General features: G+C 46.3%; 1 long non-coding RNA gene and 1 pseudogene across 2 annotated transcripts; both read right to left on the bottom strand.

Annotated features, from left to right (window-relative positions):
- Positions 1–833: 833 nt before the first annotated feature.
- On the bottom strand, positions 834–17,521 carry LOC116540432. Its single transcript, XR_004264441.1, has 3 exons — positions 17,223–17,521; positions 7,267–7,271; positions 834–846 (listed from the first exon to the last, which is right to left on the bottom strand). It is a non-coding gene; the product is annotated as an uncharacterized LOC116540432 (long non-coding RNA).
- A 724-nt stretch (positions 17,522–18,245) lies between these two features.
- On the bottom strand, positions 18,246–19,061 carry LOC116540431 (annotated as a pseudogene). Its single transcript, XR_004264440.1, has one exon. The product of XR_004264440.1 is annotated as a high mobility group protein B3 pseudogene (transcript).
- Positions 19,062–23,882: the final 4,821 nt, after the last annotated feature.

Genomic DNA, 23,882 nt, shown 5'->3' with positions numbered 1-23,882 from the left:
CTTTCTTTCTTTCTTTCTTTCTTTTTTTTTTTTTTTAAACAGAGTTTGCTCTTGTTGCCCAGGCTGGAGTGCAATGGCATGATCTTGGCTCACTGCAACCTCTGCCTCCTGGGTCCAAGTGGTCCTTTTGCCTCAGCCTCCCGAGTAGCTGAAATTACAGGCATGCGCCACCATGCCTGGCTAATTTTGTATTTTTAGTAGAGACAGGGTTTCTCCATGTTGGTCAGGCTGGTCTTGAACTCCTGACCTCAGGTGGGTCTGCCTGTCTTGATCTTCCAAAGTGCTGGGATTACAGGCATGAGCCACTGAGTCCAGCCTGTGCCTGGTTTCTTTTGTTCAACATTATGTCTAGGAAATTCATCCCTTTGCTTATGTGCAACTATAGTTAGTTCTTTTTCTTTGATGCACAGAATACTGTGCCATTCAATGCACATTGAACGGAAGGTAGGAAAGATACAGTTCCTTCGTGCACACTAAATGTAGCAGCTCACTCTCAGATTTCCATAATTAAAGATATTGGGCTGAGGCTGGGCACAGTAGCTCACCCCTGTAATCTTAGCACTTTGGGATGCCGAGGTGGGTGGATCACGAGGTCAGGAGATTGAGACCACCCTGGCTAACATGGTGAAACCCATCTCTACTAAAAATTAAAAAAAAAAAAAATAGCTGGGTGTGGTGGCACGTGCCTGTAGTCCCAGCTACTCGGGAGGCTGAGGCAGCAGAATCACTTGAACCCAAGAGGTGGAGGTTGCAGTGAGTTGACACCACACCATCACACTCCAGCCTGGGCGACAGAGCAAGACTCCATCTCAAAACAAACAAACAAACAAACAAACAAAAAACCTTCTCAGAGTAATATGGCTTAACAAAACATTGGAGGTATTTCAGAGGTATAGAGTAATTTAAATAACTCTATACCTCTGAAGTATTCAACCCATGTAGACATCAGTATATACAAACGTTTCTTTTAATCAGGTAAGTACTGATCATACCTTTGAAGTGTGGGAGTTTGAGATGGGAGGATTGCTTGAGGCCAGGAGTTTGAGACTAGCCTGGGAAACGGTGAGACAATATCTCTATAAAAATAAGTAAATCAATAAAGATGCTTGTTGTATCCACCAGGGTCTAGTCAAGAAGGAGTTATTTCAGAGATAGCAATGCACCTTTTACCTGCAGAGACTTTAAACCTCCTGACATCCTACAGAACATCACATTGATTGATTACATTGGTGCCATGTTGTTGAATGGGCCCAATGAGCAGGAAATGGTAAGTACCTTAGATTCATTAGAAAATCACACGTGTGGCCGGGCGTGGTGGCTCACGCCTGTAATCCCAGCACTTTGGGAGGCTGAGGCAGGCAGATCACCAGGTCAGGAGATCAAGACCATCCTGGCCAACATGGTGAAACCCCGTCTCTACTAAAAATACAAAAATTAGTTGGGTGTGGTGGTGCGCACCTGTAATCCCAGCTACTCAGGAGGCTGAGGCAGGAGAATCACTTGAACATGGGAAGTGGGGATAGCAGTGAGCCGAGATCGCGCCACTGCGCTCCAGCCTGGCAACAGCACAAGACTCCACCTCAAGAAAAAAAAAAACAACAAAAGAAAACCGCATGTGTTCCAGAAGGTGATAAATAAACTCTAATTCTTATTCCAAGTACCGTATCAGTTAGGGTCCCGGAAAAAGAAACCGCATTAGGCATTTCAAACAAAAGCAGATTTTTGGTCACGTGGTTAGAAGTCTAAAAGAATGAAGCAGATGTTGAGATAACCCAAAAAGGAGCAACTGTAGGAAGCAGCTAGCACCCTTAGGGCTGGGAGAACAAAAAGGAAGAATTGGCATTACTGGCGCCTGGGAACTTGGGCCAGTGCGGAAGAGCCCGAGGAATGGAGCTGGAACGTCCTGCACTTGCTGGAGTGGTGCCATCATTGAAATCGGGAAGAGATGTCCTTTTTTTCTCCTTCCACCGTCTGGTCTTTCCCCAGTACCTCCCACTGGTGGAATCTAAAAGGAGCTCAGGTGGCAAGAGTATCTGGGAAATGGAGCTGTAGACTCCTTGGCCCAGTGTTGAGAAGAGTGGGTGTGGCCTGAGCAAGAATAGGGAAATCAGGGCACAGCCATCACCTCAAGGTGTGACCAGAGTGAGAAGATTGCATCTGGCTCTTCTGGCAATATGCCAGGAACAGCTCCTTCTGGCTTGGTTGAAACTTTGGCAGTTCTGGGCCTACTCCCAATAATGCTGAAAACTGTCACTGTCCCTAAACTGTTTGGCAGCTCAGGGCTTGCTGTGCTCCTGGACTCCTGGTTCCTAGCATGCAGCAGGGGGAGGAAAGAGCTGGTCTCAGCCATGCCTTCCATTCGGAGCCTTCTCTGAGGTCAATGAGGTACATTCCAAGAATTAATGCCTTACACCTGTTACAAGGACTCTCTTAATATAGTGAGTTTAAGTTCGGAGAAGGAAAAACAAATGAGAACAAGACTGTTTTGTTCACCCTCACTGTTGGTAGGAGTCCTTGATGTGCAGACGCGATGGGGCAACAGTGTGAGCAAATAAACAACTGACATCTAACCCCAGAAGGACAGCAAGGACCTGGGACGCAGAAGGAGGAGGCTGGTAAGAAGCACAAACTGCAGGCATGGACATGATACATATAGAGGACAGCCACACTAAGCTTTGAGGTTTCTTGGGGACAACAGAGAGTAACCCTTTGAATGGAAATCACTGAACAGTCACAGAGAAAGTGAAACCGTCTAGTGACTGAGGGTGACACCAAGGCGAAGAAACTGAGTTTGCCTGGTGGCCTCAGGACTCCTGGCTCACTGGTTTCACTGTCTCCCCCAGCCCATCAGAATACGTGAAAGCTGGCCGGGTGTGGTGGCTCACGCCTGTAATCCCAGCACTTTAGGAGGCTGAGGCAGGTGAATCACCTGAGGTCAGGAGTTCGAGACCAGCCTGGCCAACAAGGTGAAACTCCATCTCTACTAAAAATACAAAATTAGGTGGGCATGGTGGCACGTGCCTGTAATCCCAGCTACTTGAGAGGCTGAGCAGGAGAATCACTTGAACCTGGGAAGCAGAGGTTGCAGTGAGCTGGGATCATGCCACTGCACTCCAGCCTGGGCAACAGAGGGGGATTGCATCTCCACAAAAAAAAAAAAAAAAAAAATACATGAAGGCTTTCCCACCACACCATGCTTGTGGGACACATCAGAGTGGGAAGCTCCGTGAATTTACAGCAAGGCTGTTCGATTAAGAGTGAATAAATGGGTGAATTCCATGGGCTGAACATGTCAGGAATATTTTCTTCTCAGGGCAGCAATCGTAACTTCTGCAAAAATGGAGTTCCAAGGCTTACCTTGGAGCCTTAGAACCCTGGTACACATTTCTGTGGAGAAACAGAGAGCCCAGACATCCAAGTCCACACTCGTCTTTCTTCTGACTGGCACCAGCCATAGGAAGCGAGACCCCAGAGAGCACTGGGGACAGACCGTGTCTGCCTGGAGCAGGGCAGGAGAGCGCAGGCACACGTGCACGCAGCCCTGGGCCCATCGTCCCGTCTGCACCGGGAATTAATCTGGTTTTTCTAGCCTTCTAAGCACAGAGGTATTTTTGACTCAGCACCGTGAGGGACGGCAATAGCTCAGCTTCTGCCAGCTGCCTGATTTAGACACGAGACCTTCACTACATATTTCTATCTCTTGCCCTACTCAGCTGAAGGACTTAAAAATCCCCCAAGACGGAACTGAGTTTTCCTCTATTCTTTTTTTAAAATTATACTACTTGAAGTACCCCAAACAAATAAGGCTTTGGGCTTGCAAGACCATGGAATCCATTGTGCTCTTGTGGAAGAGCTGTTCCCAGTAGAGGCGGGAGGAATAGCCAGGTCATTCAGCAGGCCCTTGTCCATCTTCCCACCACCCCTTGCCCAACCCACCAGGAAGGGGGAGAGGAGGGAGCACGGGCTGCTTTGAGCAGTCATCATGCATCTACCTAGAGCCTGTACTCACCGTCTGGGGTCCTGGTATTTCCCAGGAGGGCTATTATGGGCTTTCCTGTCTGTTTCTCTTTCTGGAATAAGAGCTGTTTCAAAACGAAGGAGATCATTCACCTCCATCCTTCAGCTGTCAGCATAGAGGTGTGCACAGAGTACATGCTCAGTAAATATAAACTGTTTTTTTTATTTTAATTTATTTTTCTTTTTTGAGACGGAGTCTCATTCCATCTCCCAGGCTGAAGTGCAGTGGCGTGATATTGACTCACTGCAACCTTGGCCTCCTAGGTTCAAGCAGTTCTCCTGCCGCAGCCTCCCGAGCAGCTGGGATTACAGGTGCACGCCACCACGGCTGGCTAATTTTTGTATTTTTAGTAGAGATGGGGTTTCACCATGTTGGTCAGACTGGCCTCAAACTCCAGACCTCAAGTAATCTTCCCGCCTTGGCCTCCCAAAGTACTGGGATTACAGGCGTGAGCCACCATACCTGGCCTATTTATTTATTTTTGAGACAAAGTTTTGCTCTTGTTGCTCAGGCTGGAGTACAATGGCACGATCTTGGCTTGCTGCAACTTCTGCCTCACAGGTTCAAGCAATTCTCATGTCTCAGCCTCCTAAGTAGCTGGGATTACAGGCATCCACCACCATTTTTTGTAGAGACAGGGTTTCACCATGTTGGCCAGGCTGGTCTCAAACTCCTGACCTCAGGTGATCTGCTTGCCTCAGTTTCCCAAAGTGCTGGGATTACAGGGATGAGCCACCATGTCCGGCCTAACAGATATATTTTTAAAATGCTGAAGATGGTTTAGGAGGAAAAGTATTTTGTAACTTGTAAAAGAAAGAAAAGATTTTAAAAATTCTATTTTAAAAGTAAAGTATGTATTCAACATGGAGCTGGAAATAACCAGTGCAATATGACAAAAAAAGAAAAAGAAAGAGAAGAAAGAAAAGAAAAGGAATACAGATTGGAAAGCAATAAATAAAACTGTCCCTGTTTGCAGATGATATGACTGTCCACATGAATATCCCAAGGAGTCTACAAAAAAACCTCCTAGAACTAATAAGTGAGTTCAGCAATACTACAAGATACAGACTGGGTGTGGTTGCTCACACCTGTAATCCCAGCACTTTGGGAAGCCAAGGCAGGCAGATCACTTGTGGTCAGGAGTTCGAGACCAGCCTAACATGGTGAAACCCTGTCTCTACTAAAAATACAAAAAATTAGCTGGATGTGGTGGATGCCTGTAATCCTAGCTACTCTGGAGGCTGAGGCAGGAGAATCGCTTGAGCCCGGGAGGCGGAGGTTGCAGTGAGCCAAGATCGTGCCATTGCACTCCAGCCTGCACGACAGAACAAGACTCCGTCTCAAAAAAAAAAAAAAAACTGCAAGACACAAACATCAATTGTTTGCAGTAGTCCCTCGGTATCCATGGAGGATTGTTTCCAGAACCTCCTGTGATGCCAAAATCTGGGAATGCTCACATCCCTGACATAAAGTGGCACGGTAATTGTATATAATCTACACACATCTTCCTGTATAATTTAAGTCATCTCTAGATGACTTATGATACCTAATACGATATAAATGCCGTTTAAATAGTGACTGTACTGTATTGTTGAGCGAATAATGACAAGATAAGTATGTAAATGTTCAGTACATATGCAGTTTTATTTTCTGAATATCTTCAATCCAAGGTTGGTTAAATCCGTGAATGTATAACCCACAGATACAGAGGGCTAACTGTACTAGCCATGAACATGTAGAAGCAGAAATTAAAAATGTGTATCAGTTACAATTGCTCAAAAAAGTTATTCAGGTATAAATCTAACAAAAGATGTAAATATTTATATAATGAACACTAAAAAATGCTGACGAAAGAACTGAAAAAAGATCTAGAGAGGGAAGAGACATTGTGTTCATGGATTGGAAGGTAATATAATAAAGATGTTGGATTTCCCCAAATTGATCTATATAAATGTTTAACACATTTTTTATCAAAATTCTACCGAGGATTTGCTGCCAGGCGCAGTGTCTCACGCTTGTAATCCTAGCACTTTGGAAGACCGAGGTGGGTGGATCACCTGAGGTCAGGAGTTCGAGACCAGCCTGGCCAACATGGTGAAACCCTGTCTTAACCAAAAATACAAAAAATTAGCCGGGTGTGGTGGCAGGCACCTGTAATCCCAGCTACTCGGGAGGCTGAGGCAGGAAAATTGTTTGAACCTGGGAGGCAGAGATTGCAGTGAGCAGAGATTGCACTCTAGCCTGGGCAACAAGAGTGAAACTCCCATCTCAAAAAAAAAAAGAAAAAGAAAAAGAAAAAAGCTATTCTAAAATTCCTGTGGAAAGACATGGAAATTATAATAGCTAAGACAATTTTGGAAAAAAAAAAAAAAAAAAAAAGAACAGTGGGAAGACTCACTCTACCTGATATTAAGTCTCACTCTAGCTATGGCAGGCAAGACTGTATAGTATTGGCTGAGTGACAGACACAGAGATCACAGAATAGAGCTCAGAGAGAGCCCATGCTAGTGCAGCCAATTCGTTTTTTGAGGCAGGGGGGTTGTTTCTTTGTTTTGAGACAGAGTCTCCCTCTGTCACCCAGGCTGGAGTGCAGTGGCACGATCTCAGCTCACTGCAACCTCTAGCTTCTAGACTCAAGTGATTGTCCTGCCTCAACCACCCAAGTAGCTGGGACTACAGAGGTACACCACCACACCCAGCTATTTTTTCTGTTTTTAGTACAGACGTGGTTTCCCCACGTTGGCTTGGCTGGTCTCGAACTCCTGTCTTCAAGGGATCTGCCTGCCTTGGCCTCCCAAAGTGCTGGGATTATAGGCATGACCCACCGTGCCTGGCTACCAATTGTTTTTTGATAAAGGTGCAAAAACTGTTCAATGTCTAGAGATTGATTGATTGATTGATTTAGAGGTGGAGTTTCGCTCTTGTTGCTCAGGCTGGAGTGCAGCTGCACCATCTCAGCTCACTGCAACCTCCACCTCCCAGGTTCAAGCAATTCTCCTGCCTCAGCCTCCCAGGTAGCTGGGATCACAGGCACCACCACCACGCCTGGCTATTTTTTTGTATTTTTAAGGGAGATGGGGTTTCACCATGTTGGCCAGGCTGGTCTCAAACTCCCAACCTCAGGTGATCTGCCTACCTCAGCCTCCCAAAGTCCTTGGGATTACAAGGATGAGCCACCGCACACCACCAAAAAGAGAGTCTTTTCAACAAATAATGCTGGAGCCATTAGAAATCCACAGGGGGAAAACAAAACCTCTGGCCTAAACCTTACACCTTTTGTAATAATTCAAAATGGATTGTAATTTTAAATGTAAAAAGCAAAACTATGAAACTTTTAGGAAAAAAAATGTAGCAGGAAGTTTCCAGGACATGTAGCCTGGTGAATAGTTCTTAGACATGATGCCAAAAGCACAATTCACAACAGAAAAAAAAAAAAAATCATTAAGTGGGACCTCATCAAAACTTTTGCTCTGTGAAATTCCCTTAAGGAGGACACAAATACAGGCTGCAGACGGAGAAAATACCGATAAAGGACACATATCTACAATATATAAAGAACTCTCAAAACAGTAAAAAACAAACAAGTGACCCAATTAGGGAATGGACAAAAGGCTTGGAGAGACATTTCACTGAAGAGGATATATGGAAGGAAATTAAGCACGTGAAAATTGCTTCACTAGCAATTAGCAAAATGCAAATTAAGATCACACTGAGATGTTACTACACACCTTTCAGAACAGTTGAAATAACGTTGGTGATACTGAGTGTTGGCAAGGATGTGCAGAAACTGAACCCTTCATAGATAGCTGATGAGAATGTAAGATGGTTCAACCATTTCGGAAAATTGTTTGCCTGTTTTTTTGTTTTTTTGTTTTTTTTTTTTGTGAGACAGAGTGTCTGTCTCCCAGGCTGGAGTGCAGTGGTGTGATCTGGGCTCACTGTAACCTCAGCCTCCCGGATTCAAGCAGTTCTCCTTCCTCAGCCTCCCGAGTAGCTGGGATAACTGGTACGTGCTGCCTTACCCCGCTAATTTTTGTGTTTTTAGCAGAAACGAGGTTTCGCTGTGTTGGCCAGGTTGGTCCGGAACTCCTGACCTCATGTGATCCACCTGCCTCGGCCTCCTAAAGTGCACCCAGCCTTTTTTTTAGAGACAGCGTCCCGATCTGTCCCCTAGGCTGGAATACAGTGGCTTGATCACAGCTCACTGCAGCCTTGAACTCCTGGGCTTAAGTGATCCTTCTGCCTTAGCCTCCTGAGTACCTGGGACTACAGGTGTGGGCCACAACACCTGGCTAATTTTTAAATTTTTAGTAGAGATGAGGCCTCACTTTCCCAGGCTGGCCTCAAACTTCCGGCCTCCCAAAGTGCTGGGATTACAGGCATGAGCCGCTTTGCCCAGCCAGCCGTTTGTTGTTGTTGTTGTTGTTGTTGTTGTTGTTGTTTTGTTTGAGATGGAGTCTTGCTCTGTCACCCAGGCTGGAGTGCAGTGGTGCAAACTCAGCTCACTGCAACCTCCACCTGCCGGGTTCAAGCAATTATCCTGCCTCAGCCTCTCAAGTAGCTGGGACTACAGGTGCACGCCACCATGCCCAGCTAATTTTTTGTGTTTTTAGTAGAGATGGGGTTTCACCGTGCTGGCCAGGCTGGTCTCGAACTCCTGACCTTGTGATCCGCCTGCCTCGGCCTCCCAAAGTACTGGGATTACAGGTGTGAGCCACCTCACCTGGCCTTTTTTCTTTTTTTGAGATGGAGTCTTGCTCTGTTGCCCAGGCTGGAGTGCAATGGCGCGATCTTGGCTCACTGCAACCTTCACCTCCTAGGTTCAAGCAATTGTCCTGTCTCAGCCTCCCAAGTAGCTAGGACTACAGGTGCGTACCATCATACCCAGCTAATTTTTGTATTTTTAGTAGAGACAAAGTTTCACCATGTTGGCCAGGCTGGTCTCAAACTCCTGACCTCAGGTGATGCACCCTCCTTGGCCTCCCAAAGTGCTGGGATTATAGATGTGAGCCACCGTGCCCGGCCAACATTTTCTTAAAACCTGAACATACACTACAATATGACCTGGCAGTTGCACCTCTGGACACTTAGACCGCAAAGCAGTGAAAACTTATGTCTACGGAGAAACCCTTACATAATTGTTCATAGCCGCTTTATTTGCAATAGCGGAAAACTGGAAATGGCCCAGATGTCCATCAACAGGTGAGTGGTTAAACAAGCCGGTATATCCACACCATGGAATACTATTCAGCAACATAAAGGAATAAACTCTTGATAAACCCAACAACTTGGATGGATCTCAAGGGCTTTAAGCTGAGTGAAAAAGCACATCTCCACCCATAGGGTGTAATTTCCTTTATATAATATTCTTGAAAGGACAAAATTAATGGAGACCAGATTAGTGGTTGCCAGGAATTAGGGATGGTAGGGAGAAGAGGGTATAGGTGTGACCGTAGAGGCATTACTCAAGGGAGATCTTTGGCTGTGGTGGTAGTCACGCTGACGTACCTATGTGTTGCAATTACACTGAACTACACATACTCTTTCTGCCAGTGTCAATTTCCTGCTTTTGATATAGTTATGGAAAATATAACCAATGGGAGAAAGTGGGTTGGTCCATGGGACCAACAAAAAATGCTATTTCTTTGCAACTTTCAGTGAATCCATAATTATTTCAAAATAAAAAGTGAAAAAAAAAATCTTAGCAAAAAGCAAAATAAAAAAAAAGAAGTTTGCATTGGTGTCAGGTTGGAGCAGCCATATAAATTGTGAGGCCGCCCAGCCCCATCTTTGTACCAGGGAGACCAGAGGAATTCTTAGCACTGAGGGCAGGAAATTAATTAACACCAAGATGAGTTTAAATAAACAGACCTTATTATAATAGCCCTTGTTAGGCGCGATGGCTCACACTTGTAATCCCAGCACTTTGGGAGGCCGAGGTAGGCAGACCACCTGACGTCAGGAGTTCGAGACTAGTCTGACCAACATGGAGAAACCCCATTTCTACTAAAAATACAAAATTAGCTGGGCATGGTGGCTCATGCCTGAACTCCCAGCTACTCGGGAGGTTGAGGCAGGAGAATCGCATGAAGCCTGTAGGCGGAGATTGCCGTGAGCCGAGATGGTGGTGCCGTTGCCCTCCAGCCTGGACAACAAGAGCGAAGCTTCATCTCTAAATAAGTAAATAAGCCCTTAACTTCCTTTAATTCCCTCATCTATTTCCTGGTCACTTTCCCACAGCTTATCGTGCCTTGAAGGCCAAATCTTCTTTCCCCTGTTAAAAGGGTATGAAGCCTCCAGTATAACCACTTCTTTGAGTTTCACTTCTGTTAATTCCCTTACACAATATTAATAAAAACGATGTGCCTTTTTTCCTGTTAATCTGCCTTTTGTTATTTTAATCCACAGGCCAGCAGACACTGAACCTAAGAAGAAAGGAAAGTTTTTCCTCCTTGACACCCCTAAAACGGCTGTATTATAACAAGCTGTATCAGCGGATTTTATACTTAAGTCCCACAGACTTCAACTACTTTAGCAGAGAGTTACTCCTCAAATTCTTGTTACAAAGGGACGCTTTTCTTGAGCTATTTCAGGAACCTTAGCAGGGGGAGGAAAGTGTCCCAAGGTATCCTAATTAAAGACCTTATCGAATAATTATAAAAGAAGTGATTCTAAAAAAATAAATCCCCTGGCTAGTGCTGTGGCTCAGGCCTATAATCCCAGCACTTTTGGAGGCTGAGGCAGGCGGGTAGCTTGCGCCCAGGAGTTTGAGACCAGCATGGGCAACATAGCGAGACCTTATCTCTACAGAAAATTCAAACATGAGCCGGGCATGGTGGTGTGCACCTGTAGTCTCAGCTACCAGAGGATGCTGAGGTTGAAGAGTTGCGTGGGCCTCGGAGTTCCAGGCTGCAGTGAACCATGATTGCACCACTGCACTCCAGGCTGGGGCACAAAGTGAGACCGTGCTTCAAAATAAATAGATAAATACCCCTTGAATTCCTTTATTACAGTAAAAGAGGCAAGATTGAAGATATGTTTCAGCATCTGCTTGTTTATTGATTCAGTAATTCAAAAGGCTTTTGTTTTTGAGATGGAGTCTCGCTCTGTTGGCCAGGCTGGAGTGCAGGGCCATGACCCCAGCAGACTAGAACCTCTGCCTCCTGGGTTCAACCAATTCTCCTGCCTCAGCCTCCTGAGTAGGTAGGACTACAGGAACCCACCACCATGCCTGGCTAATTTTTTTTTTTTGAGACGGAGTTTCACTTAGTTGCCAGGCTGGAGTGCAGTGGCACATTCTCGGTTCACTGCAACCTCCAACGTGCCTCCATACCCACCTAATTTTTGTATTTTTAGTAGAGATAGGGTTTCACCATGTTGGCCAGGCTGGTCTCAAACTTCTGACCTCAGGTGATCTGCCTGCCTCAGCCTCCCAAAGTACTGGATTACAGGTGCGAGCCACTGCACCTGGCCATCAATCAAAAGGCTTTTTAAAGAAGATTATAAACATTGACACTTTATGCTTTCTATTATTAATACTGATTTTAGTACTGTGAAAGTTGTCACGATAAAAATGAAGTCACCTGTGTTTTAGAAAACCCTGACACATAGAATCAGAGAAGGCTGTGAAGAGAGGGTTGTGGCTTGTCTTCCTGATAACAAAAAGTCTCACAAAAGATTCCCCAAGGCGGAGCACCGTGGCTCACACCTGTAATCCCAGCACTTTGGGAAGTTGAGGTGGGAGGATCACTTGAAGGCCAGAGTGTGAGACCAGCCTGGGCAACATGGTGAGACCTCATCTCTTTTTTGTTTTTTAAGAAAAAAAGACTGCAAAAACCACAGCATTGCACAAAGACCGTTGCAGTCTTCCACGTGAGGTACTTCTGCAGGGACATCAAGCCAGCAGCTGCCTGTGCAGCCTTGCACTGGTGCCACCCTGCTATTAATCCTCACAGCCAAGGATCATGAGCCCAAGGCAATTGTGTAATCATCATCTTTCCTTAAAAGCATGGTAATTGTCTTCCTTCACCTCCCTGGATATGTGCATAGTTTCCTATGGCACGTGCATTCCCGCTGCAATGCCCCATTCCCTAATACACATGATTTTCTTGTAGCAAGCCTGTCTGTTACTGATAGTGATATATATTATTATAGATGTGTAACTACCATCATCTTTCAAGGTCCAACTCAATTTTTACCTCTGCTTCAAATCTATCCCAATGATCAACTAACATTGCCATCTCTGTTCTCTAAGTAACTTCCCAATTTGTTACTTAATTACCTATCATTTTACATTGCTTTCCACTGAGTTTGTATTTCAATCCAGTCTTCACAATTAGATTTTTTTAAATTGTGATTAAAAACGCTGTACAATATACCATCTTAACTTTTTTTTTTTTTTTTTTTGAAGTGGAGTCTTGCTCTGTTGCCCAGGCTAGAATGCAGTGGCGTGATCTCAGCTCACTGCAGACTCTGCCGCCTGGGTTCCAGCAATTCTCCTGCCTCATCCTCCTGAGTAGCTGGGACTACAGGCATGTACCACTATGCCTGGCTAATTTTTGTATGTTTAGTAGAGATGGGGTTTCACCATGTTGGCCAGGCTGTTCTCGAACTCCTGACCTCAGGTTATCCTCGGCCTCCCAAAGCGCTGGGATTACAGGTGTGAGCCACCACTCCTGGCCCATCTTCACTGTTCTTAAGTGTACAGTTTTGTGGCATAAAGCACATTTACAGTGTTGTGCAACCATCACCACCCTCTGTCTTCAGATCTCCTTTCCTCTTGTGAAACAGAAACTCTATACTCATGGGACACTAACTCCCTGTCCCCAGGCCCCCAGCCTCTGACAGCCACCATCTGCTTTCTGTCTCTGCAAATTTGACGGCACTAGGGATCTCACAAAGTGGAATCATATGCTTATTTCATGTTGCATAATGTCCTCAAGGTTCTGCTTCATCCATATTGGAGCATGCATCAGAACTCCCTTCTTTTTTTGTTTTTTCTTGAGATGGAGTCTCACTCTGTGGCCAGGCTGAAGTGCAGTGGTGCGATCTCGGCTCACTGCAACCTCCACCTCCTGGGATCAAGCAATTCTCCTGCCTCAACCTCCCGAGTGGCTGGGACTACAGGCACGCGTCACCACACCTGGCTAATTTTTGTATTTTTAGTAGAGACAGAGTTTCACCAGGCTGGCCAGGATGGTCTCGATCTCTTGACATTGTGACCTCGTGATCTGCCTGCCTGGGTCTCCCAAAGTGCTGGGATTACAGGCGTGAGCCACTGCGCCTGGCGAAAACGTGTGTGTGTGTGTGTGTGTGTGTGTGTGTGTGTGTGTGTGTGTATAATTTTTTATAGGCACAGGGTCTCATCATGTTGCCCGGGCTGGTCTTGAGCTCCTGGGCTCAAGCAATCCACCTACCTCAGCTTCTCCAAATGTTGGAATTATAGGCGTGAGCCACCATGCCTGGCCTGTCCAGGGGATTCTAAAGCCACCAAGGTTTGAGAAGCATGAGCTGCTGTTATGGATGGAATTATGTCTTCTCGGCACCACACAGTCTGTCGGTTAAAGCCCTACCTCCCAATGTAACTGTATCTGGAGGAAGGATCTTCAGGAGATAATTAAGGTTAAATGAGGCCATCAGGGTGGAGCTCTAATCTGACAGGACTGTAGCCTTATGAGAAGAGGAAGGGGTGAATGGGCACGGTGGGTCACACCTGTAATCCCAGCACTGTGGGAGGGTGAGGTGGGTGGATCACCTGAGGTCAGGAGTTCGAGACCAGCCTGGCCAACATGGGGAAACCCTGTCTCTACTAAAAACACAAAATTAGCCAAGAGTGATGGCGCCCCAGCTACTCGGGAGCCTGAGGCAGGAGAATCACTCAAACCACAGAGGCAGAGGCTGCAGTGAGCAGGAATCTTACCACTGCCCTCCAGCCTGGGTGACAAAGTGGGACTCCATCTCAAAAAAAAAGAATAAGAGGAAGGAATATCTCTCTGTTTCTCTCTTGTCCCCTCCCCACCCCAGTCCTGCCCCGTCCTCACAGGGACACACAGGGCAAAGGCTGCCATCAGCAAGCCAGGAAGAGGGTCCGCAGCAGAGCCGAGTTGGCCAGCGCCCTGATCTTGGACTGCTGGCCTCCAGAACCTCAAGAAACAGATGCCTGTTGTTTCATCATCCAGTCTGTGGATTCTGTCATAGCAGCCCGGGATGGCTAAGACAGCTTTGGAAATGAAAAAGATCCCTGTCAGCTACGGAGAAGAGACCCTCCTTCTAGACTTGTGACTCTCCATTCTGCACTCCCATTTAATTTCCCCGATACTGTATTTAGAACACATCCTCAAGGTCTGACAATGACGGTCATTCTCTGGAAGCCTTGCTTCCAGAACTCCTGGGAAATTTCAGCTCTGGCACAGACTGCTCTGGCCTTCACATCAGGAGGCCTGGATTTGTGCCCGAGCTTTGTTGCTTTGCCTTCAAATAAGACTCTTTCCAACTCTGGTCTCAGTCTCCTCATTTGTAGAAGAAAGGAATTGGATTAAATTTAGGGTTTTTAACTCCAGAGAATCAAAACCCTCTTCTGTGGATTCCCAAGGTGAACACCTAAGAGTCAAGCCTCCTGAGAAGAAAAGGGGGAGGGGTGTGGCTTCTCACTCTCCTGCACCTGGGGGCTCCTGAGAAATCGTTCCTATGTCCTGTGGCGGGAAGGCTGGCCTGGTGCCCAATGTCCTGGAATAGTGATAAATGACACACATATCAATCTGAAAGCCCCCAGGGTGCACACTATCATATCAGCAGAGGATGTCATCCTGTGTGCGTCCTGCTCTGCCTGCCAGCCATTTCCCACGTTGGCCTGGCTATTATTGGATGAGAAGGGAACCCCAGAATACACCCAAACAATCTCTCAAGTTCAAGAAAAACTACACGGCTGAGCTTCCCCTTAACCGTAAAGGAGTCAGCTAACAAAAGGGAGAGAGGAATAAAGCCCCAAAGTAAAAAACATAATAAAAAACCCTCAAGGATATTAAAGTGTTCCCTCCATCACATTTATTCAGCCATCAAAAATTATGGTGGAAAGGCTCGTTCTATGATATGGAAAACCATGTCTTTGATGTAAGGTTAAGAAAGAATTAAAAAATTTATATACAGTTTGATCACAACTATGAAAAAAGGCATCTATGGCTGGGCGCAGTGGCTCACACCTGTAATCCCAGCACTTCAGGAAGCCGAGGCGGGCAGATCAACTGAGGTCAGGAGTTCGAGACCAGTGAGGCCAATGTGGTGAAACCCTGTCTCTACCAATAATACAAAAATTAACCGGGTGTGGTGGCACACACCTGTAATCCCAGCTACTCGAGAGGCTGAGGCAGGAGAATCGCTTGAACCTGGGAGATGGAGGTCGCAGTGAGCCATGATTGCACTACTGCACTCCAGCCTAGGAGACAGAGCGAGACTCCGTCTCGAAAAAAAAAAAAAAAAGGAAAGAAAAGAAAAGAGGCATATATACCCTTTTTTTTTTTTTGGGAAGAGTGATTAAGAAACTTTATTACAGAAAACTGAATGCATCCAATGTCCCCAAATACATTTGTGACAAGAACAGACACACACAGGAGACATGGACAATAGTCACTTCATCACAGCCTTGTTCTTTCCAAAGGATAAAATGTCATTCAAGAATGGGGTGAGGTGGTTAGAGGGAACAGGTACTATCATTTTAAATGGGGGGGAAAAAAAAAGCAACAGTTTGGCATCTTAAGAACACAGTGAGCCCAGCAATCAAGCTAAGCCTATGCCTTAGGTAACATGCCACTTACAGCATCTCAAGAGAAACTAGGGCATTATTCCATTAGAGGAGCAATTTTGTGACAGTATGAAAATGCTGGGTAGTGGTCTTGGCTGCACCAGCTAATGAACCAAGTGGCCTCAACTTGACAGTCTCTTTAAAACTCAGTGTTTGCCTAATCAAAAATCATTTGGCTAAACTGCTTCCCTACTTCTGCTTAGCTACTTTGGAAGCACAAGTTACACCTTTCCATCCTTTGCCCTTCCCTGGTTGGTATGTCTAGTTACAAGGTAGACAGGCACCACTTAACAAATCACTTTTTTACTACAGGTTGTTTCTCTTCCACATTTGACAAGGCTGGCCACAGCTCCCAGATCTTGGCCTAGCACATCATGGTTTGGGAAGCAGAAGCTTTAGCTTAGAATGCCAAGTGACAAGGACACGGCTTAAGCAGGAGGGGCAATTCCAGAACAAGTGCCTCTGGGCAAACCTCACAGCCAAGTTTTTTAAATTAGTGGTCATTTTCTAGAACTAGAGAACACATTCAGGACAAACAGTTCTGATGGGAGACGGAATGGCTATGAATACATAGAGATCAGGCTGTGACCATGACCATAACTTGTACTCATCCAGGACCCGACAGGATGGAGAGGACACCACCTCCAGAAATGCAAGTTTCTGAACAATGAATTTTAAGAAAAAGCTTTCTCTTAAAATACCACAAAAACACTCCTGCATGTCTCATAGCCTCAAACATCCACACCCAAATATTAATGCTGGGCAATAGCGACACTCACCCACAACACAGTACCGTATCCTTCATTGCTACAGACAGTAATGATGTAGGTACACATCAGCCTTCAAAATGGCATTTAGTGTCACCACTTGCCATTGAGGCCATCTCCCCTCACTCCAGCCTGGAGAAAATGTTACACTACCCACTAATACAACCACTGACACACAAACCAAGCTTCTTCCAGGTTAAAAACATTGAACATCAATCTACATTTCCAGTGAATGAGCTAATCTTGTGAGTAGGCCATTCAACTTTTCATGATACATTTAGTGCTTAGAAATGGTTGATTCTATTAGCCTGCCCTATATCTCAGGTGGCCCAAGATAGAGCCTACAATCTTCCTTGGGGGTTTGGAGTTTTGAAGAAGTAGGAACAACATGGGTACTGTCTCCTACCCCACCAACCCATCCCACATACCCTCACTTCACTGGTGCCCAGGAGACAAGCAGCAGGCTCAAGACCCCAAATGTTTGGCACCACAAATAACATGTACCAGGAGCACAGGGGTAGGTGTGAAAGAGGAAAACTAAGGCCTGAATTTTTGAAAGGTCAGATGGTCTGAAATTGCTATTTAGCAATACATTTGGCACACAAAATAGGGGGTGGAAGTGGAACAAGGGAAGTTAAACCTAGTCAGTCAGCCTTCGTCCTCATCATCCACCTTCCTGTACCTTGGAAGGCTGTTGAACCTCGCCTATGTCCTTCTCTTAGCTCCTCCAGACTTCATCTTAATGCCACTCAGACACAAACAAAAGCACGCAGTAGCTTCAAGTAGTCCTCTCCTTCATCTCAGCCCTAAGTGAGCTGGCCACTGAGTAATAAAGGAAGCTACCACATTCACAGGGAGGCCAGTCTCCAAATACAACGGAGTGGGGGTTTGTTCTCTGCTGTGAGTCAGAAATGGACTGTTATAAAAGAGAACAGTTTTAAAAATGTAATTCTGTTTATTTAACTTCAAAAACATTTCAGCATTCTAAACATACAAAAAAAATAACAGAACGTTGCAAATCGTGTTTAAGTACAGAAGGTTCTTGAACTTTCATTGATGCAGCGGCTCTTCACTTTGCTGACAATGAAGAGTTCTACAGTTTGTTTAAAAACAGTTTAAAAACTACCACACTTAAACAAAAAACAAAAACATCTCATGCCAGCTGACCCCCTTTGTCCACAGCTAAGATGGTAGCAGAATGCTATATCACTATACACAGAAACAAGACAACTTGAAGCTAAATGGATGCCCACTGCAGAGTCAGCAGGTCCAGCCTCACAGTGCACGCCCTGAGCCACAGCCCCTCCAAAAGGCATCTTTCCCGCAGCCTCAACGCCAGGCAAGGAACATCAAGAGTTTGTCTTCGTTGTTTTGTTATTTTTACAAACTATAGATATATACAGTTGATAACTCAGGATTTCTAGCCAATAACCATATGGTCAACACCACCTTACAAATTAAAAAAATGCCAGAAACATCTTTAAACGCCTTGTCCCACCAACAGCAAAGTGCACAGAGTGAGGAGAACACGAGAGTGCCTTTTCATTTTAAAAATGTTTGGTAATGTGTACAACTTTGATACAGTTTCAGGGTGCTCCAGACACCCATGGCCACTTCATGTAAACCACTGACAATCTCTAGAGCACTTTGAGAGACTACAATATGATCGTGATCAAATTTTGTAATTAAACCTAATGAGGGCAACAGACACTTCTCAAGTAAGAGATGTGTCAATTACGGCACTCTCCTACTCTAAGTATTCACAAGGAGACAGATAAATAGTTTTTTTATTCCTCCTCCTCCTCCTCCTCCTCCTCCTCCTCCTCCTCCTCCTCCTCCTTGTCTTCTTCATCTTCCTCTTCCGATTTTTTCCCGGCAACTTTAGCGGGACCCTTTGCACCATCAAACTTTCCTTTCGACTTATAGTCAGCAACATCCTTCTCGTGCTTCTCCTTCAGCTTTGCCACCTTAGTGATGTAAGGCTGCTTTTCCCTGTCATTTAGGTTATTCCACATCTCACCCAGCTTTTTTGCCACGTCTCCAACAGAGATGCCAGGGTTTGTGGATTTGATCTTGGGGCAGAATTCTGAGCAGAACAGGAAGAAGCCAGACGGTGGCCTTTTGGGGGTATTAGGATCCTTCTTCTTCTTGCCTCCCTTAGCTGGTCCATAATCCTTCATTTCCCGATCACAGCACACTTTATCCGCCTTTGCCATTTCATCCAATTTAGATTTCTCTTTCCCGGGCATTGTCTTCCACCTCTCAGAGCATTTCTTGGAAAATTCTGCAAAATTGACAGGGACCTCTGGGTTTTTCTTCTTATGTTCTTCTCTGCACGTCTGCACAAAGAAGGCATAAGCAGACATCTTGCCCTTTGGTTTCTTGGGGTCACCTTTAGCCATCCTGACTGTATTGTTCGCTAGTCTGGGCAGCACAGGGCACGACGCGCTGCTCAGCGCTCCCCAGCCTCGCCCTAGCTGCCTCCATGAGAGCCGCCTCTTTTTTTTTTTTTTTTAAGGACAGGATCTGGTTGTGTCACCCAGACTGAAGTGGCTTACTGCAACCTCTGCCTCCCAGGTTCAAGTGATCCTCCTATCTCAGCCTCCTGAGTAGCTGGGATCACAGGCATGCACTAACAAATCTGGCTATTTTTAAAAATTTTTTGTAGAGATGGGATTTTGCTATGTTGTCCATGCTGGTCTTGAACTCCTGGGCTCAAGCGATCTGCCCACCTTGGTCTCCTAAAGTGCTGGGATTACAGGTGCGAGCCACCATGCCCACCATAGGGCATAGGAACAATTTTAAAGAGACAGAAGGAAACAGAATAATGGCCACAAACAAGGGCTTTGTGGAGATCCAATGTCAAAGTCCCATCTCTGCCATTATATTAGTTGTATGACTTGGGGCAAGTCAATTCACTGCAGTGAGTCTCAGTATTTGCACCTGAAAAATGGGTGTGGGTGGTAACGGAGACGAAATATCACAACCGTGCCGGCTACTCGGGAAGATTGCTTTAGCCCAGGAGTTTGAGGCTGCAGTGAGCTATCATTGTGCCACTGCACTCCAGCCTGGGTAAGAGAGTGAAACCCCATCTCTAAAAACAAAAAGGACAGCTCCAGGAAGAGATGCGGTGCCTGTGTGAGAACCTGTCTTCCTGCCAGACTTCCTGCCCTGAAGGGCTCTGGAAGGAGGGGCAGGGTGCTCTGCGCTCCGGACTCTGGAGCTAAGTTGGAGGCAGGGGATGTATTGAAGGCACAAGGCAAGGGCAGGCGACAGCAACAACCCTTACTTGCTCCTTTCACTTATAAATAAATTGTGGGCGCCGGGCACAGTGGCTTACGCCTGTAATCCCAGCACTTTGGGAGGCTGAGGCAGGCGGATCACCTCAGGTCAGGAGTTCGAGACCAGCCTGGACAACATGGTGAAACTCCATCTCTAAAAAAAATACAAAAAGGCCAGGCGCGGTGGCTCACGCCTGTAATCCCAGCACTTTGGGAGGCTGAGGTGGGTGGATCATGAGGTCAAGAGATGGAGACCATCCTGTCCAACATGGTGAAACCCCATCTCTACTAAAAATACAAAAAATTAGCCAGGCCTGGGGGTGCGTGCCTGTAGCCCCAGCTACTCAGGAGGCTGAGGCAGGAGAATTGCTTGAACCCAGGAGGCGGAGAGTGCAGTGAGCCAGGATTGCACCACTGCACTCTAGCCAAGCAAGATAGAGAGAGACTCTGTCTCAAAAAACAAAAAGTAAAAAAAACAAAAATTAGCCAGGCGGGTGGCACATGCCTGTAATCCCAGCTATTTGGGAGGCTGAGGCAGGAGAATCACTTGAACCCAGGAGGCAGAGGTTGCAGTAAGCCGAGATTACGCTCCTGCACTGCAGCCTGGGTGACAGTGAGACTCCATCTCTAAATAAATAAATAAATAAATAAATAAAATGAAAAATCAAATTTTGGGATAGTCAAACTAATTAGGGGGAGTAGCTGTCTAAAAAGTAAAACCAAAAAAGCCCAGTGAAAATGGAGGTAAAACAGGGCAACGTGAGAAATGTGATCCAACTCACGGCCCCGTGGGAGGGCAGCTCCTGAACCAATGCTGAGCTGGTGTTCACAGGCACCCAGTGCTGGGCCCACAGCATCCGGCAAATATGAGGCAAGCTGACAGGACAACACTGATGTTGGATCAGACAGGTGCACTTGTTTGCTACTGTGGTTTAACCGGCAGAAATGTATTTGTTCACTGTGCTAGACCGGAAGTAAAAGAACAACATGCCGGCAGGTCATTTTCTCCCGAGGCCTCTACCCTTGGCTTGCAGCGGGTGCCTTCTTGCTGTTCCACACACAGTCACTCATGGTGACTGTGTCCTAATTGCCTCTGCTTACAAGGCCACCAGCCACACTGGACTCAGACCCACCCACATGATCTCATTTTACGTTCTCTCTCTCTCTCTTTTTTTGTTTTGAGATGGAGTTTTGCTCTTGTTGCCCAAGCTAGAGTGCAATGGCGCAATCTTGGCTCACCACAACCTCTGCCTCCCAGGTTCAAGCGATTCTCCTGCCTCAGCCTCTCGAGTACCTGAGATTACAGGTGTGAGCCACCACACCTGGCTAATTTTTGTATTTTTAGTAGACAGGGGGTTTCACCATGTTGGTCAGGCTGGTCTTGAACTTCTGACCTCGTGATCTGCCCGCCTCAGCCTCCCAAAGTGCTGGGATTACAGGCGTGAGCCACCACGCCTGGCCTTACCTTACCTCTTTAAAGCCCCTGTCTCTAAATACAATCACATAGTGAGGTACTGGGGCTGAGAATTCCACATGTGAATTTGGGTGGGAAGGCCGGTCGGCCAAGAAGAGCAAGCATAACCACAGCCACTGAGTGAGGCTCAGGCACTTCTGTTAGAAAAAATGACACCAGGGTGGTCCCACGGCAGGACAAACCCTACGAGACACAAGATTGTATAATAAACAATTTGCCAACCCTTGTTTGTGGGAGAGAGTCTCTAAATCTTCAGAATTTTCTCAGCAATAGGAATGTCTTTGTTATTCGTGGGCCCCTTTGAAACAACCTGAGTGTATGCTAAAGGCAGAGGATTCAGGATGGGGCCGGCCCTAGGAAGACCAATCATGTGATTGGAGGGCTGGGGTTTGATCCAGCCGGAACTCCGCGGAGGCCGGGGTGGGGCGCCGTAGAGCATAAGGAGACGGTGGCCAATCATGAATCAATCGTGCCTACACAGTGCAACCCCAAGCTCGGTGGAGCTTCCAGGTTGGTTAACACATCAGTGTGCTAGGAGGGCGCTGCATCCCGATTCCACAAGGAGAGGGCCGGGAAGGTCCACATCCAGGACCTCCTAGGCCTCTCCCCAGGTGGCTCCTTACTCTGCTGTTCTTGTTGTGTCCTTTGTAATTGAACTGTAACTGTATGTGTAGTGCTTTCCTGAGTTCTGAGTCATTCTAGTGAACTGTGAAGCCTGATGGGGTTCCCGGGAATCTTCCTGACTTTTACTCAGTCTGTCAGAGGTGCAGATGTCTGGGGACCCTGCTTGTGGGGTGGTGTCTGCGGTGGGGAAGTCTTCTTAAGGCCGGTATTCTTAAAGCTGTGGAGCCGATGCTCATCACCGTGGGTGTTTAGTGTCAGAAGTGAGTTGCAGTACTCCAGGCACTGAGCTGTCTCTAAACTGTCAGAATAGGTGGTGATGTTGGAAGACTGTCAACTCCACAAAAGTCCAGCAGGGCACACATTTACCTGATGGCGTCCAGAGGCTTGAAATCATCGCTGGAGTCTACATATAGCATGTAGAGTTAGTTTAACAGAAACGCCTACTCTCCTTTCCACCTCATCTGGTACCTGAGAGGCAAAGAGAGTTTTTTGTTTCGTTTTGTTCTGTTTTGTTTGAGACAGGGTCTCGCTCTGTCACCCCGTATGGAGTGTAATAGCATGATCTGGCTCACTGCAGCCTCCGCCGCCCAGGTTCAAGTGATTCTTTGCCTGTCCTCCCAGGTAGCTGGGACTATAGAAGCAAACTACCATGCTCAGCTAATTTTTTCTTTTTCTTTTTTTTTTTTTGGGGGGGGGGTTTTTTTATTGGGGTTGGGGTTTACCATTTTTGGCCAGGCTGGTCTCAAACTCCTGACCTCAAGTGATGCACCCACCCCAGCCTACCAAAGTGCCGAGAGTGATTACAGGTGTGAAGCACCGCATCTGGCCAAGAGTTTTAGCTCAATGCGCTTTCTGAATTCATCTGGGAGGTAATGCTGTGGTATGACGTGAGGAGCTGGATTCAAATCTAGTTATTCTGGGTCCTTCGCCCAATGGCTCAATCTTTTTGAGTGTCAGGTTTCCTTGGCCTTAAATCAGGATAAATGCCTGGGCATCTCCCAGATTTGTATCCAGTCCATCAGAAGTACAGATGTCCTGGGGACACAGCATCCAGCAAATATTAGTCATAATGTCTCATAACCCAAATGCCCATCAACAGTGGAATGGATAGATTGTTTGTGGCATGTTCACACGTGGGACAAAAGCAAGGAGAATGTGCTGGGCGCTGTGGCTCACACCTATAATCACAGCACTTTGGAAAGCCGAGGCAGGAGGGCCACTTGAGCCTAGGAGTTCAAGACCAGCCTGGGCAACACAGGGAGACCCTGTCTCCGGGGGAAAAAGAGACAAAAGTATAAAATAACATGTACAGTATGGGTGAATTTTACATAATGTTGAACAAAAGAGGTAGACATGCGGTACCTTTACATAAAGTTCAAAAACCAGGTGCATCAAATCTATGGTGTTAAGGGCCAGGTATGTGGCTATCCGTGGGGTGCAGCTGGGACTAATGGCTGGAAGCGTCTGCAGTGTTGGTAATATTCTGTTTCTTGATCTGGGTGTGATTACACAGGTGTGTCCACTTGGTGAAAATCCAACAGGCAGAATATTTAGGATTTGTGCTCTTTTATGTACGTAGTAACTACTCACAAAATAAACAACATCCAGGCTGGGCATGATACCTTCCACCTGTAATCCCAAGTACTTTTAGAGGCTAAGGCAGGAGGATCACTGGAGCCCAGGAGCTCCAGACTAGCCTGGGTAACATGGTGAGAGACGAAACTTCTAATTTTTTTTTTTTTGAGGTGGAGTCTTGCTCTGTTGCCTAGGCTGGAGTGCAGTGGCGCGATCTTGGTTCATTGCAACCTTCACCGCCCGGGTTCAAGTAATTCTTGTGCCTCAGGCTCCCGAGCAGCTGGGATTATAGGCATGTGCCACCACACCCGGCTATTTTTTTTTTTTTTTTTTTTTTTTTTTTTTT

Source organism: Sapajus apella, unplaced genomic scaffold (assembly GCF_009761245.1).
Source record: "Sapajus apella isolate SASKATOON/1434 unplaced genomic scaffold, GSC_monkey_1.0 scaffold140, whole genome shotgun sequence".
Lineage (NCBI taxonomy): Eukaryota > Metazoa > Chordata > Mammalia > Primates > Cebidae > Sapajus > Sapajus apella.
Note: the sequence above shows the minus strand (reverse complement) of the source record. Positions and strands in the feature narration are given on the sequence as shown.